Genomic DNA, 15,624 nt, shown 5'->3' with positions numbered 1-15,624 from the left:
AATAGGGACAACAACATAGTTCATAAATCAATAGGACTAACAACAATGTCTATTCGAGGCCTCAATTACCACCAGAATGCCCAAAACAACACTAGAAACCCAACCAACTGATATTAATAGCAGTATTGATCTATTTTTATAATTCTTGTAACAAATCTTGAATTTTGTTTCAAGATATTTATTTTTGTAAATAATTGTATAAATACTTCAAATTTCGAAGTATTGTGGGTTGGATGTTTGATAATCATAGCTTGGAGCTAGTGTACATTTTGCAGTAATATAACAGGCAGTTGCAGTTATTATCTTGGGATTCTTGTGGTATGTTTCTATGACAATGTTTTCTTTGATATTTATTTTTCCTACCATCTCTATGCTTTATTGTGATCATGTCATGAGTTTTAAACATAGTCCATAAGTTATATGCCCGTTTTGATGAGATTTTCATGCTAGTGTTCTTTCTTCTTGATGAATGAATTCATGTTTACATGCTAATTCTGACCCATTACCTTTTAATCTCTACACCACCACGACAAACTATTTCTATCACTAATCATGCCTACCTTGCCCCATCATATCTCCGCAATTGATCATTAGAATCCTTAGTCTAGTCCTAAATCTACGAGCTTCATCCAACAAACTCTAAAATCAAACACTATTGAGCTTAATATCTAGACTAACATCTGAATTCCCTCTCTAGGCATTTTATTGGTTGTGAGACCTTTGAGAGATCCATCTCTGATTTGGTAGGGCTAGCTTCCACGTCTAAAGAGTGGTTTGAGGTTACCTCCTTGGCTTCCTTTCTCAGCCTTGGGACACTGAGGAGTGCTAACACAGTGAACAACTAGGTGGGTATGTACCTTGAGAGACAATGACTAAGGTGTCTATAAGCCATTGGTCTCGCCAACATTGTGCTCTAATCTTATGAGAGATAGAGTTGTTAATCAAGGCCTTGTTATGAACATTGTTGGTTACTATGATGCTATAACAAATGGATTGCTAATTTTGTTTCTCTTATGTGAATTCTTCAAGGTTGAAAGATAGCCAAACACCTTGTAATGATTTATGAATACCTCCCTAGTTAAGAGGGAGTGTTGAAGAAAGTGTAACTAGGTTCGGTCTTCATAAATGTACTTTTGATATTTGTATTTATTCAATAAAAGAAATATTATTTTTGTTATATTTATCAATGAGTTTCTTGCTCATTGAAATAGGTCTAGCACATGTTAAAGTGCTATAGGTAATTCAAAGAGTCAAAATAAAGTTTGAATACCCTTAAGGGCATGTTACACCATGTACATATTTGTATAAGAGTCAAAGAATATCCCTCCAAGCAAAGACAAGTCCTCTCCTTGTAACAACATCATCAAAGGAGCAAAAATGATGAAGGAAACTCAAGTCGGCCTACAGTCATCATGTTGGCCTCAAGTTGGCCTAAAGGAGGGACAATCCTCTATATATAGAGGTTGTCCACTCCCTCAAACAACAAGCAATCCACCTCTGAAATCAACTATCAAGGAAGACCGAGAAAAGGGAGAAAAAGGACGAGTATAAGGAGCCTCTAGTGCAACGAAGAAGGAGAAGTCATCACTGAAGGTTGGAGAACTGTTTCTAGGGTAAAAAATAGTCACATGTGCGAGAAAAGGAGGCATCTTTGTAGTCATAATGGCAGCAACGTAACAGTCTCATACTTCTCATTGTTTGGGCTTGAAACTTAGGCATATAAGGCCTCCCACTAGAGCGAATAAGAGATTCTCTCAATCAAAGAAGAAAGGAACCAAATACTCAAGGAAACCTCCCACACGTGTGAGAATTTAGGTTTGTAGGATAGTCATATCAAGTTTGCAACTACACCTTGAAGAAGGAGCTCGGTTGGTCAAGAGGAAGGAAGGGATCATCACAAGTAAAGGGTCTCACTAAAGATCAAGGATAAGTGTCTCTTCTACAGCAAGTGAAACAAGGACTATCAACAGTTGTAAGAAGAACGATGTTCCAAAAGAAGGAGGATGAAGTGTCAGGGAATGAAGTGCAGGAAGGAGGAAGGACTTGACTTGTGCTTGGAGGATATTCTTGTCAAGTATCTAGGGTTTGGCACTGATCAATAAAATCTTCAATAAGAGAAATTTACGAAAGGGTTTTCCTCTCTAAGAGAGAGAGGTTTTACCCTGGCAGAGAGCCAACATCTTGTGTTCTTGTTTCTTGTGTTTTGATAACAGTTTGATGAAGTAAACACTCACACTAATAATAAGAGAAGCAGATCAAGCTAACAAAGATAAATTGTAAAAGTGCTTCACAAATTGTTATCAAATCTAGAAGAATCCTACTATACATAGTTGCCCTTGAGTCTTCCACACTCTTGATTCATGACAATAATCCTTATGACATGACAAGCCCTAAAAGCATGAGGAACATGCTTAACCTAGATGACCAATCAAAAGAAGCATGAAACCCATGCTTGAAAATAATATTTTTCTTTCTTCTTTTGCTTGTTACATAAGATATACATAATGACATGAGTACGTTGATAATTATTAAGATCAAAATAGTTACATTTTCCAACAACTTGGTGGTCTCTAGGAGGTAGGGGTGTAAGGGAGTGAGGTCACTAGAAGACAAAAAGAAGGAAGAGAAAAAACAATAATAACAAAGGAAGATGAAGCAACTTGAGCTACGAGTTGGGAAAGCTACCACCTGAGTAGTATAAGATATTATAGTTGGAGAAGGACTTAGAGGAATTTTCAAGGATATCATCGAAGCAAAGGTAGTCTAAACCTTTGAAATAGGAGGATCCATTGCCTGTTGTGCCTTTTGAACCCATTTCTATTTTAGCTTCCCATAAGGGAAATGCTTCCCCAGGTGTCCATATGCATGGAAACAACCATATTTGAAGGAGATTCCTTCGCAGTCTAGGGCCTGTAAGTGAACCACCTGGCTTGATTTAATGGAGATCACATATGGAAGTCTTGAAGAGAAATTTAGGCCAACCAAGATGCATTCCATTCCCATGTAGCTCGGCTGAAGGTAAGATAAATCAACATCACAGTAAAAACCAAGTATATTTTCAATCTCTTTGAAGACATATTTGGACTAGAAAATGAGAGGTAGACTTAGTAAATAGACCCAAATGGGAGTAACAACTAGCTTTCCTGATCAAGCATCAAAATTAACACACCACTTTTTGAAAAAGTTCCCATGCACCTTAGTGTTGTATTTTCTAAAGTATTTTTTGTGTGTCTTCTTTGGATGCGACAATCCACCCTGCCCACCCTTTTGCCAAAATATTCCATTGAAGAGAATAACCCAAAATATTGGAGAAATTCACCTCTGTCTAGGATCTTAGTGTTGCGATGGACATTCTCTTGCTCACAAACCTTTCGACCATGATAAATTCTTCCATCTTGGACATTTTGTTTAATTTGATGTCCTTTCCTAGCACTAAGCTAGGTTAATCCACCTTTCGCATAATGCATTTCCTATTTTTCCTTGTATGCTCTATGACAAGTGGAGTTTGGGATATATATTTTTGAGTAGGAAAACCATGTCCTCTTAACATCTTTGGGGTTAGAAAACTACTCAGTATAAAATTGTTGGCAAGAAGGAGCATAACAATCAATGATGATAAAGGATTTGAAATAGAGATATTGCTAGGGAAAGCAATGTATGGCAGAGATAGAGGGGAGGGAAAATCACCATAATCTAGGGATGATAGACCATTTGGAGAGGAACAATGATTTGTGTCTTGGAGTGGGGTTCAATCCTTATGATGATTGCCCATCACAAAGACACTGATAGGATGAAAGACATCTACAAAGAGCCATTATGTGAGATAAGTGGATCACCTTCGGAAGAAAGGACATTGCATGACAAGACCACATTTTCAAATGAGTTAGGGCGCATTCGATTGTGAGGGGAAGAGTAACAAGGAGAGGACTAGATCAGGGCCCTTGCCAAGGGGTCCTTCGAGCAGTTAAGTAATTCATTGTTCATATGAGGGAAATTAGAGTGGCCTACTTTAAAGAATAACAGATCCATGGGGAGAGGGGAAGAGCCATTGGATCAGTGACTACCTCGGTAGCCTTGGGCCGCAAGCCCAACCAAACTCTACACTAAATTATTTTAATAGATTTTTTAATTTTTTATTATTGATAATAAATTTTCAATAAATTTTTTAATGATTTGAATTCCAAATGCAATTCAAATTCAAACAAAAGAATTGAACTCCCTTATATGTGATTTGAATTTCAAATATAATTCAAATTGTAACCAAAAAAAAATTGAACTCTTTCCTTTTTGTAATATATCCATGAACTTGTAAAAGACATTGATGATGTGGTATTCATTTTCTTTACACATGAGTTGGTGCGTTTGTATGTCAATTTAACCTTGTGAAAGACAATGGAGCCTATTCCATATGGAAATGGTTAAAGATGATGTAAGTAGTTAATTAGGATGTTCTTGGGGTGTGCAATTCACTTAATATTTTCTAATCTTATGTTTTTATGTGTAGATATGTTTGTGTTTCAATTTAACTTTGTGAAAATCAATGGATCCTATCCCATATGGCAATGGTTAAAGATAATGTAAGTAGCTAATTAAGATGTTTTTGGGTGTTCAATTAACTTAATATTTTTTAATTTTATGTTTTTATGTGGAAAAAAAGGTATAATTTGTTAAATAATTGTGGAGAGGTTATTATAACCCAATATAAGAGTGATGTGTAGGTGTAATGTAAGAAAGTTTATCAACATTTTTATATGTAGATTTAATATGTTGCATTTATATTAAAATGTCCAATTTATAATACATAAAGGATTGACAAATATTTACATGTTATAGAGCCCAGTATGGGGGAGATTCATTTTACCTTATAAAATAGAATAATGATTCTATAACCATAGTTAGAATTTATATTAAAATGTCCAATTTATAATACATAAAAGATAGGTAAATATTTACATGTTGGTTAAAAGTAATATAGAGCCCAGTATGGGGAGATTCATTTTACCTTATAAAATAGAATAATGATTCTATAACTATAGTTAAATTTAATTCATAAGCACATAAATTTTTTAATACTTACAATAAACTTACAATATAGCAATAAGTTTAACAATCGATATTCATCTCCACTTTGTCATTGATATTATTAACTTGTAAATATGATTTATTACAATACCATGACTCATCAATACAACATCCCCAAAAACAATCTCTCATTCACAATCAAAATATTTTATAAATATTTTATTTGAATATATATATATATATATATGATTAAATCTAAAGGAAAAAGATTATAACTACTTTTGAGATCGGTCTACATGTCCATCACATTAAAATATGTAACTTAAAAAGATTAGCTATAAATTAAGATCCATTTTACCATATAAATTAAAATAAAAATTTGTAACCGCATTTAAATTTCATTAATAAGCACATAAAAACTTAACAATACTTACAATATAACAAGATTTTTAACCATGGATATTCACCCCACTTTACCATGGATATTATTAACCATACCATACCATGGGCCAATATATATATATAATATAATTTTTGGAAATAATATATATATATATATATATATATATATATATATATATATATAATTTTTATTACATTTTTAGGCTGAGAGACGTTCTCCATCCCAAAATGGAAGAAATGTTGTAAATGTTATCTAAACATTTTGACCCAGTCAAATTACATAAAAATAAAAATGAAAAGATAAAATAAAATTATTAATTAAAACAGTTTAGTGAAATTATATAAAATATAAATTAAAGGAAAAAAATAAAATTAATAATTAAACCAACCTAATCCATTTTAGCTCCGGATCTATCCAGCCAAGAGAGGAATCAAATCTCTCGATTTGCAAACCTTTCTTCAAATTTTGTACTGAGAAATGAGTTTTTCACCTAGAGATTTGATCTCCCACGTTTGATAGATCCACAATTAAGATGGAGTTAAGATCGTTCTAAGCTCGTTTAAAGATTTAATGATCTATTTTGTTTAAACAACTAGAAGTTTAAAGAGAGTAAAATTCAATATTATAGTATTCTTTTTTTCAAAAAATTTAGTAAGTGTTAAACAATTTTCAACATAAACCAAAATTTTGTAGTTAAAATTTCAAAAAAATTATAATTACTTACCATTTTTTTCACAAATTTGAAAGAGAATTTGGAAAGGAAGTGAAGTTTTTTAAATTAAATAATCTGTTAATAAATATTTATTTATTTTAAAATACATAAATAGTAGCCCACATGACTTAGAATAGAGGGAGATGCCAAGGGTTGGTGTGGCCCATAGTGCAATCCTCACTTGATTTTGACAGCTTAGATGCCAAGGGTTGGTGTGGCCTAGGCCGGGTGCAATCCCCACTTGATTTTGACAACTTAGATACCAAGGGTCGGTAGGCCCCGCTTGATTTTGACAAGTTAGATGCCAAGGGTTGGTGTGGCCCAGGCCGGGTGCAATCACAGCTTGATTTTGACAACTTAGATACCAAGGGTTGGTGGGCCCTGCTTGATTTTGACAAGTTAGATGCCAAGGGTTGGTGTGGCCCAGGCCGGTCCCGGCTTGATTTTGAGAGCTTAGATGCAAGGGTTGGTGTGGCCCAGGCCAGTATCGGCTTGATTTTGATAGCTTAGATGCCCTTGGGTGGCCATGTGTCACAGGTCAAACCTAACCTAATCTGAGATGAACTAAGAACACTTGACAAAAAGAAGATAAATAATTAATTTCTCCCCTTTTTAGGGTGATACAACTTTTTAGAAGTTAAATTTTGACTATAGATCAAGTCTTCTTATTATATTTGAAAAAATGTTTACCAATTTCTATATTTATTTTAAAATGATTTACCCAAATTTTACAGGATAAAAACATTATAATATTTTCTTAATTTTTTTTAAGAGAAATTATAAAGAATCCTTAAATTTTTGAAAATATTTTTACAAAAATATATCCAACCATTTTATCACTACCATTATAAGGAAGAAAGATCCACCAAGGTTTAGACTCTAAGATTTGAATGGATCCTTGAAATTTTAGATGAACTTAGTGGGTAATCAATACTTATGGGAACTATTATTAATAACTATTTGCAAATGTAGTTTGACTTGACTCATCGAAAAACATGATACTTCTCATAGAAAAACATGTTACTTTTTTTACAAGTGTAGGTTGACTCATCATTATCTCTAATGGAGTATACTTTTAGTTTTTCTAGATGCTTTTGAGTTTTGGGTCATTAACCCATTTTCTTATGTTTGAAAAAAATAAATTCTTAACTAATGACAAACAACTTTTGGTTTTATTTTAAAATCAATAAATAGTTTTAATATAAATAACATTCATGGGAAAATCAATAATCTTTATAATCAAGATTTTTTTATTTATTTGTTTATATATAAATATATGCTTGGTAGGACTACATCCTCATCATGTCCAATATATCACCCCGATCGAAAAAGAAATTGAATGAGTGACTTCACATCAAGGGATGCCTTAACAAAGCACTCTATAGTTGTCTATCCAAGATCCATTGACTTTATAATCATGATTTTATTTGATCATATACTTTTTAATAAATATAACATTCATATTTTATAATATCTACCATGATTATAATTTCTTTTAAAAATATATTGATTTTTTGATTAAAAATTAAATTAAATAAATATAATAATTTTGATTTATATTATATATTTATAATCAAGTTGTCTTTAGTGCTACATTTTGGAAGCTTTTCTATGGGTTTTTTCCCGTCTATTTTTCTAAAATTCTGCAAGAATTTATTGAAATCACAAGTTTGATGGATAACCCCTGCACAATAGAAGTGCCCTAGGGGATTTTTGGGGTGTTGAATCCATATATAGGGTGTTGAATCTATATATATAGTCAAAAACCCAATTTAAATATCACAAATTAAAATTTCACCTCAAATTTGTCCACCACCAAAAAAATCCAAAAAATCACATTAAAAACAACTCCTTTTATAATATCTACTATAACTCTAATTTCTTTTAAAAAATTATTAATTTATTTTATTAAAATTTTAATTAATTAAATATAAGATTTTAAATTTATGTTATATATTTTAATATTAACACTTAGTCAAATTAATTATAATTTAATTCTCCATTTAAAGGGAAAATAAACTGCTTTTATTAATTACTCATTATAAATATATAATAGTTACTGCTCCATTATTATTATTATTTTATTATTAAAAAATTATATGTAAAATTTTAATTAAATACAATTTAAAAATACACAAAGATTAAACGATAATGCTTATCCACCATTGTGTAACACTTAATGTAGTTATTGGATTTGATTTTTTTTAAATATAATTATTTTCTTTGCATTTAAATTGTTTTCAATTTGTTATATTGGAATGATTTCAAATTTGGTAACTTTTGGTGTATTTGAATGGTTTTCAAATTTAATAATTTTTGATATATTTGAATTGTTTTAACTTTGATGACTTTACTAACCTTTGAAGTTTTTTCAATATTATTTGGTATGTTTACGACTTATCTCAAAATTAAACATTAAGTTTAATCGATAAACTTAACTAAATTAAATATCTATTAATTCTTTATTATTATTATTTAATTTTTGTCTACTTACCAATTTTAAATAAGTAAATTAAAATTGAATAATTAAAATTAGTTTTTAACCTAATTATTATTATTAAAACTTTTTATTATTTTGAAAAAGATGTGGTTTAATATTTATTGTTTTTAAAGTTTTTTAGTTATATATATATTTTTTTTCATATTTGTTAAATTTTTTATTAAGAATTGGTTGGAATCATAAGTTTGATTTATAAGTTCTACTAATATAATTATTAATTTTTTTTTTTGAATTGTTTTCAAATTGTCATATTTAAATTGTTTTTACTTTTGATAATTTTTATTGCACTTGAATTGTTTTCTAATTTGATGACTTTTTTACATTTGAATTTTTTAAATATCACTAGTAATGGTATACCACCCATCTCAACATTAAACACCACTTAACCATTTCAACATTAAACACTATTTAGCCTAATAGATAAACATAAACACATTAATTATCTACTAATTCATCATTATTATTAACATTTTATTATTTAAAAATTTTAAATAGAGTTGTCTTTAGTGCGATTTTTTGGAAGTTTTCCCGTTCTAATTTCTCTAAAATCCGGTAGGAATTTATTGAAATCACAAGTTTGATGGGTAACCCCTGCACAATCCAAGTGCCCTAGGAGTTTGCACAATCCAAGTGCCCTAGGAGTTTTTCGGGGTGCTGAATCCATATATAGAGTCAAAAAACAAGTTTAAATAACACAAATCAAAATTTCACCTCAAATTTTTCTACCAATTGTTCAAAAAACACGCTATAAACAACTACATTTTATATTAATAAATTACAATTGAATAACTAAAATTAATTAATAACTCAATTATTATTATTAAAACTTTTTATTATTTAAAAAAACATTATTTATTATTTTATGCTTTAAAGATTTATTGGTTATATATATATTTTTTGGTCATATTTATTCAAAATCCAGTTAAAATTGATTAGAATGATATATTTGATTGGTAAGTTTTACATCATCCATACCTCTAGGATTTTCTAAAATATTGAATTCATTTAAATATTAAAACTAGAATTTAAATACTAAACAAACCAAACTAAACTAGAATTTAAACACTAAAAAACAACTTTTGACCACAAATTGTTTACCCAAATTTTAATAAAAACTCTAAAACATAAAATAATCGTTAAAACACATCTCTACAAAATAAATTTCTACTTCAAAACCTTAAAGGCGGGATGGTTAATTATTTTTATTTTTACCCATATTATTTTAATGTTTTTTTGAATTGGGTAGCCTTTATTGGCCACAAGTTTTGTCAAGTTGGGTTGTTAAAATTTAGCTTTTGTTTTTATTGTTTTATTGTTTTTTAATTGACCCATATTATTTTATGTTTGATCAAATTAGGTAGCCTTAATTGGCCACAATTCTTCTCTAAATAGAACAGTAGAGTTCGTATTTTTTAATATATTTTTATGGGCTCGAGATCAAAATTGTTCATATTATTTTAATCTGGTTGAGTTGGCCCAAGGCGGCGCAATTTCGTATGAAACAGACTGATGTGTTGACAAGCTGAACATAAAACCTAGGTCGGCTGGCGGGTCTCATTCATCCTGCTGTGGTTTTGGTTTATTGGGCGGGCGGGCGGGCTTTAGTTTTGTTTCGGCGATTTTGATGAATTTTAGATCTGCCTGAATGATCATGATCAAACCTGGTTGAAGTCAGGGGATTGGTGGGTTTTGGCGGTGCAGGGTATTGGTAGGGTTTTAGATTTGTGGGTTTTTGACAGCAGAGGGCATTGGTGGACTTTTAGAGTGGAGGGGGTTTTATCAGTGAAGGGTATTGGTGGGTTTTTGCCAGTAGTCTCAGAGCAGACCAGACAGAGGAGAAAGAGGCCATTTGAAGAAGAAACTGTAGATAGATACCTAGATACCTATCCATGGGTGCTCCTAAGTTGAAATGGACCTCTGAAGAGGAAAGTGCTCTGCGAGCAGGCGTGGTAAAGTATGGCACGGGCAAGTGGAGGACCATTCTCAAGGACCCAGAGTTTGCAGCCTGTCTTGCAGCTCGTTCCAATGTCGATTTGAAGGACAAATGGCGCAACCTTATGAGTAGTTTGAGTCCTGGTGGGCAGGGTTCCAAAACCCCTAGAGTAAAGCTCCTTGCACCTGTTCCTATTTCTTCAGCTGCCCCTCAGTCTCCTGTAACGACATCCTCTGCAGCAGCAGCAAGTTTGGATCATGTGATTTCTTCCCCTAAGAGTATTTCAACATCAACTGCTGCGAGGAATCATTCGCCGAGGTGTGATTACGATGACATGATTTTAGAAGCCCTTACAGCTCTGCGAGATCCGAACGGGACAGACGTTGCCACGATTGCAAGTTTCATGGAGGAGAGACACCAATTGCCCCCAAGTTTCAGGCGGGCTCTCTCTTCCAAGCTCAAGCGGTTAGTCTCGCAAGACAAGATTTTGAGGGTTCGTAACAGTTACAAGCTCAAAGATTTGGGAGAGGTCAATCAAGCAGTGGAAGGACCTCTGGTTGTATTTGATGGGTCGATGGAGGTATGCTCCAATGGCATCGATGCTTCTTCAGTGGACATGATAAATGAAGCTTCGATGGCTGCTGCCATGAAATTGGCAGAAGCAGATGCCATGTCTGCCTTGGCCGAAGAAGCAGCGAAGGAAGCAGAGATGGATTTAAGATTGGCAGAGGAAGCAGATGCGCTTCTTGAAGCGGCATCTTCAATATTTGATGACTTCACTCTGGACGAGGTGGATGGGTTTTATTATAGTTAGTGTTTTTCTTAATGATAAATGTTGATGTCTTTTCTTTTCTATTGCTTTACAGATTCGATATCTATGAACTCTAACTCTGTATTCAATGTAGTTGTGCCATTTATGCACTTTATACAGACCATACATATCTGGTCGGTTGAGTACAGAACTCCAACTGCTCTGCATTATGCATTAAAATCCATTTTAATGTTGGAGCGAGTGGAACCTTCCCTTGGTATGAACCTGATTCAATGTTGAAATGATTGCTACTTTCAACTACTAAACCACAACCCATAGCTGAACAAAATTATAATTAATAGTCGATATTTTCAGTATTATGTACAGAATTTTGTTCTGGGCTGATTTTGATTAACATGCTTATTTATTGAATACAACCTTGTGCAATTTTTTTTTCCTCCAGTTATTTTAATTGATTCAATCATAATCATCTTTGACAAGGAATTGGAATATACTTTAATGTTAGTTTCTTATTTCTCATTTTGCTTTTGTATTTTGGTCCCTGTTTTTGCCAATTGGGATTATGTATCAGTTTCGTTTTTATCATTTTGCCTTTGTGTTGTGCTCTTTAGCTTTTGACATTGAGATTCGAGCTGTGAACTCTTCCGGGGAACTTCAAAAAACTGCACAAGAAAATTCAATTACAGATAATTCATATTTCTTGTTTAGGGAGTGGGAACTGCACAAGAAAATTCAATTACAGATAATTCATATTTCTTGTTTAGGGAGTGGTTCCCCAAACACTGGGGGCTATCTATCTATAAATTACGACAGGTGGAAAACATGATTCATTGATCGGCCTTGGGTGTTTTCATACATTAATAGGCACATGGATTTTTCTGCATGTTTACAAATTAAAGTATAATTTTTTTAGAAGTCATTTACTTTTTGAATGAACAAATGCATGCTTAGCTTGTTTTTACTCCATAATATAGTCTCTACATTTTTTCTCTCTATACATGCTCCTTGACAACAATTTTGCTTCTTGTTTATGCTCTTGCAGCATTCTATACCAAATGTTTTTTAAAACAAAAACATGATTTTAATAATTTCTTAATCCAAATCTACATGCAAAACAGAGAGATCCAGAGCCATATATACTGACAGTTTAAACATGCTCTTTACTCATGTACAAAAAGAACAGAGAGATCGAGAGCCATATATACTGACAGTTTAAACATGCTCTTTACTCATGTACAAAAAGATTCTATGTATTTTACGGACAGTTTAAACATGCTCCTTACTCATGTACAAAAGGATTCTATGTAGCAGTTTTTAAATGAAATAAAATTTCCTAAATGTGTTGATAATGTAATAGTTGCATATATCTATATTTAGTGGTAGGTTTACAGGTTACTTGTACTATTCAAATTAGTAGCTAAGAATCAGTTGATATGTAACAGTATATTTAGTGGTAGGTTTACAGGTTACTTGTACTATTCAAATTAGTAGCTAAGAATCAGTTGATATGTAACAGTAAGAGTTGAGGACTTCTGTTTTACTGAACTTCAGCATCTCCAGGAGAGTCTATAGAAATGTTGGCTACTATCTCCTACTTTGCTTGTAATGTGCAGAAAAGTGTTGTTTCATTTTCATGGTGTTGCATGTTCATATTTCCAATGGATCCCTGTCACATTTCGTCTACTATCTCCCACTTCCTCGTTATATACAGGAAAAAAGCTTATCATTTTCAATGGTGCTATCTGGGCTTATGGGACATGGTCCATGGATTTACAAGTGTCCACATATGGCTGTGGATGTAAGTTAATTTTCTGTTCGTGGATTGTTTGATGTGGCAACAGGTAGTGATAGCTGCCAGTGAGCCGAGGGATCAAAGTTGGTTTTATCGTCCAGATTATTTAATGTATTATTTTGGAGAATGAAATAAAGATAATGAAGTATTATTTTGGTGAGTGGAAATTTTAACATTTATTTTATGATTACGGTTGAACTTATAAATGTAGTGATAGGCAATTAAAGTAATGAAAAAGTAGTTGGATGTCTGGTGACTATAACAGGCAGTTAAACAGCACACAGCATAAGGAATACAAGTGCAGTTCAATAATGGAATTAGAAACCACGTATTTTTTAAAATTGATTTGTGATGTTTAGTTTTCAATAATGGAATTAGAAACCACGTATTTTTTAAAATTGATTTGTGATGTTTAGTTTTTAATTTTAGACGATAATAAAACTTAATTTTGTGAATATGTAATGGTGTGGTTATTTGGATGATTACAAAGCTAAGAGTATTGTTTTTTGTTTGTTAAGCTTGGGAGATCTTTTTCTTTCATTAATTACAAAGCAAATTTACACCACATAGAACTGATTAGGTGGCTTCAATTTGCCTAGTGGGAAACCAAGTCTGTTGGCCACCGATTTGCATTATATGCCCCATCCAGTAGCAAAAAATCTCATGTCTCTCTATCCAAACAATATAAGTTTTAGATTCTTGTCCACTTCCATACTCTAGAGTTCTACATACATATATAATTGCATAGAAAAATTTAAAAGCTATCCGCATATAAACAAAACTATCAGAGAGTAGGCATGCTAATCATGTTGTTCAGCTGATGCTGATTCCACTGGTGTTGGATCTTTGGCATTCGTACGAGGGGACTCCGTCTGGACCAAGATACATGGCAAGTGCTGCTCAATTTGGCGAAGGCAGATATCCTGTTTGTGCAGTTGGAACTGCACATTTTGAAATTCTTACTTGTAATTTGACATTCCTTGAACTGTCATTGCCCTGCCTACAGAGATTTGCTCCATCGCCTTTGCCAACAGGGTTTTCATCAACCAGTATAGGTAGAGGGTTTGCTTGAATTGGGTGATTTTGCGTCTTGTTTTTCCAGGGTTCAGGATGAAGACTCTCTAGTCCCTCCAATTTCGTATCCGTCTCTCTCATGCTTCTTGCTGCTTTCCATTCTTCTAACAAATTTCGAATTTCTTCATTGGTTCCCTCTCGCTTAGCGACTGCAGCTTCGCTAATTAATCGTTTGACAGATTTCGACCTTGTTGACCACTTGAAGGTCTAGGTTCCGTGTTTTTCCTTGTTGTGCGAGGTTTCTTACTACGGCCTCGGGCTTTTGCAGGTCGTGACATGGTCTCTTTGGCCTGGTCTTGCACAGTGAGGAAAACTGTAACTTGATTAAATTTCAAAGTATTACAACAAGGTGCATGCACACAGGTGGTAGGGTTGCGTCGCTCCATCCTGCCAGCTTCAAACCCCCCTTTGTCAATTGCAATACCATGCCCCTCATGGTTGCAGGCGGGTTCCACAGAAGGGACCAGCCCATGACTTGCACCAGAGGTTGCATTTTGCAAAAGACGACCCCTTAGCAGCGGTCTAGCATGCATTGTCTCCCCAATCCCAGGTAAAGGTGCAAGTGCCCATTGGTTGTCAACCTAACCTAGCTAGCATGCCCATTGTTATCTGCCCAATTAGCAAAAAGAGGACCCAACATAGGGATCCACCCATACTTGAGCCCCATAGCAGCGCCATCGCCAACCCTCTTACCATAGCCAATCTCAATTCCCTGCCAGGTATCTCGACCGTAGTATTCTTCCTCCCCAATTCCCAAGTTTCTACAAACCCCCCTCCGGCTATGCATGGTCATGTTGTAGAGGTTTCCTCTCACAATGCGGGTGAACTTGCAGACATCCCCATAGCCCAACCCCCCAGCGTCTCCAGCAACACACCTGCATGCTTCAACATTATGCCCCCTGCCCAGAGCCATCAAAGTTCCTGTATGGGAGAGGAGAATCTCGAAGCAGAGTGAGATGGAGAGGGTGTCTATCGGGTGCCAAAGGCAAAAGTAGATTCAAACACACGCCACTAGCCTATGCCCCCATCCCTCTACGTCCTTACAATCCATCCCAGGATTCTTGCCCTCTCCCTCAAACGAAACCCAAAACAAGGCAACATAATGAGATAAGAGAGATGGCTGATAACATACTCGTAATCCTTCGCGTGCAGTTGATGGAGTTGCTATTGCTCGTGGCACCACAAAACTAGCCCACCATTGCAGTCACCTTGCCCACAATTGCTCTGATACTCACTAGACTTCTCTCCGGGACAATTACAAACTCCAACACTTCCCTTCCCCTTGTTGCCACCTTTCCTCTATGTAGTGATTGACATCATGCAAAAAGCCACCGCACCCATTGCCTCGAGCGTGTGGGGGGTGGTGGTTCTGTACCTTGTAGTACTAACCATTAATCTCAAATTAATGTGGTAATA

At 33.9% G+C, this 15,624-nt stretch overlaps 1 pseudogene; it reads left to right on the top strand.

The window, feature by feature from the left end:
• Nucleotides 1-10,234: 10,234 nt before the first annotated feature.
• LOC149259452 (telomere repeat-binding factor 4 pseudogene) lies at nt 10,235-11,777 on the top strand (annotated as a pseudogene).
• The last annotated feature ends 3,847 nt before the right edge of the window (nt 11,778-15,624 follow it).

This window comes from Pinus tabuliformis, chromosome 6, assembly GCF_031772625.1.
Source record: "Pinus tabuliformis cultivar Carrire ecotype Pingquan chromosome 6, CPIR1, whole genome shotgun sequence".
In the NCBI taxonomy this organism is placed as follows: domain Eukaryota; kingdom Viridiplantae; phylum Streptophyta; class Pinopsida; order Pinales; family Pinaceae; genus Pinus; species Pinus tabuliformis.
The sequence above is the reverse complement of the archived record's forward strand: the minus strand, read 5'-3'. Positions and strand labels throughout refer to the sequence as shown.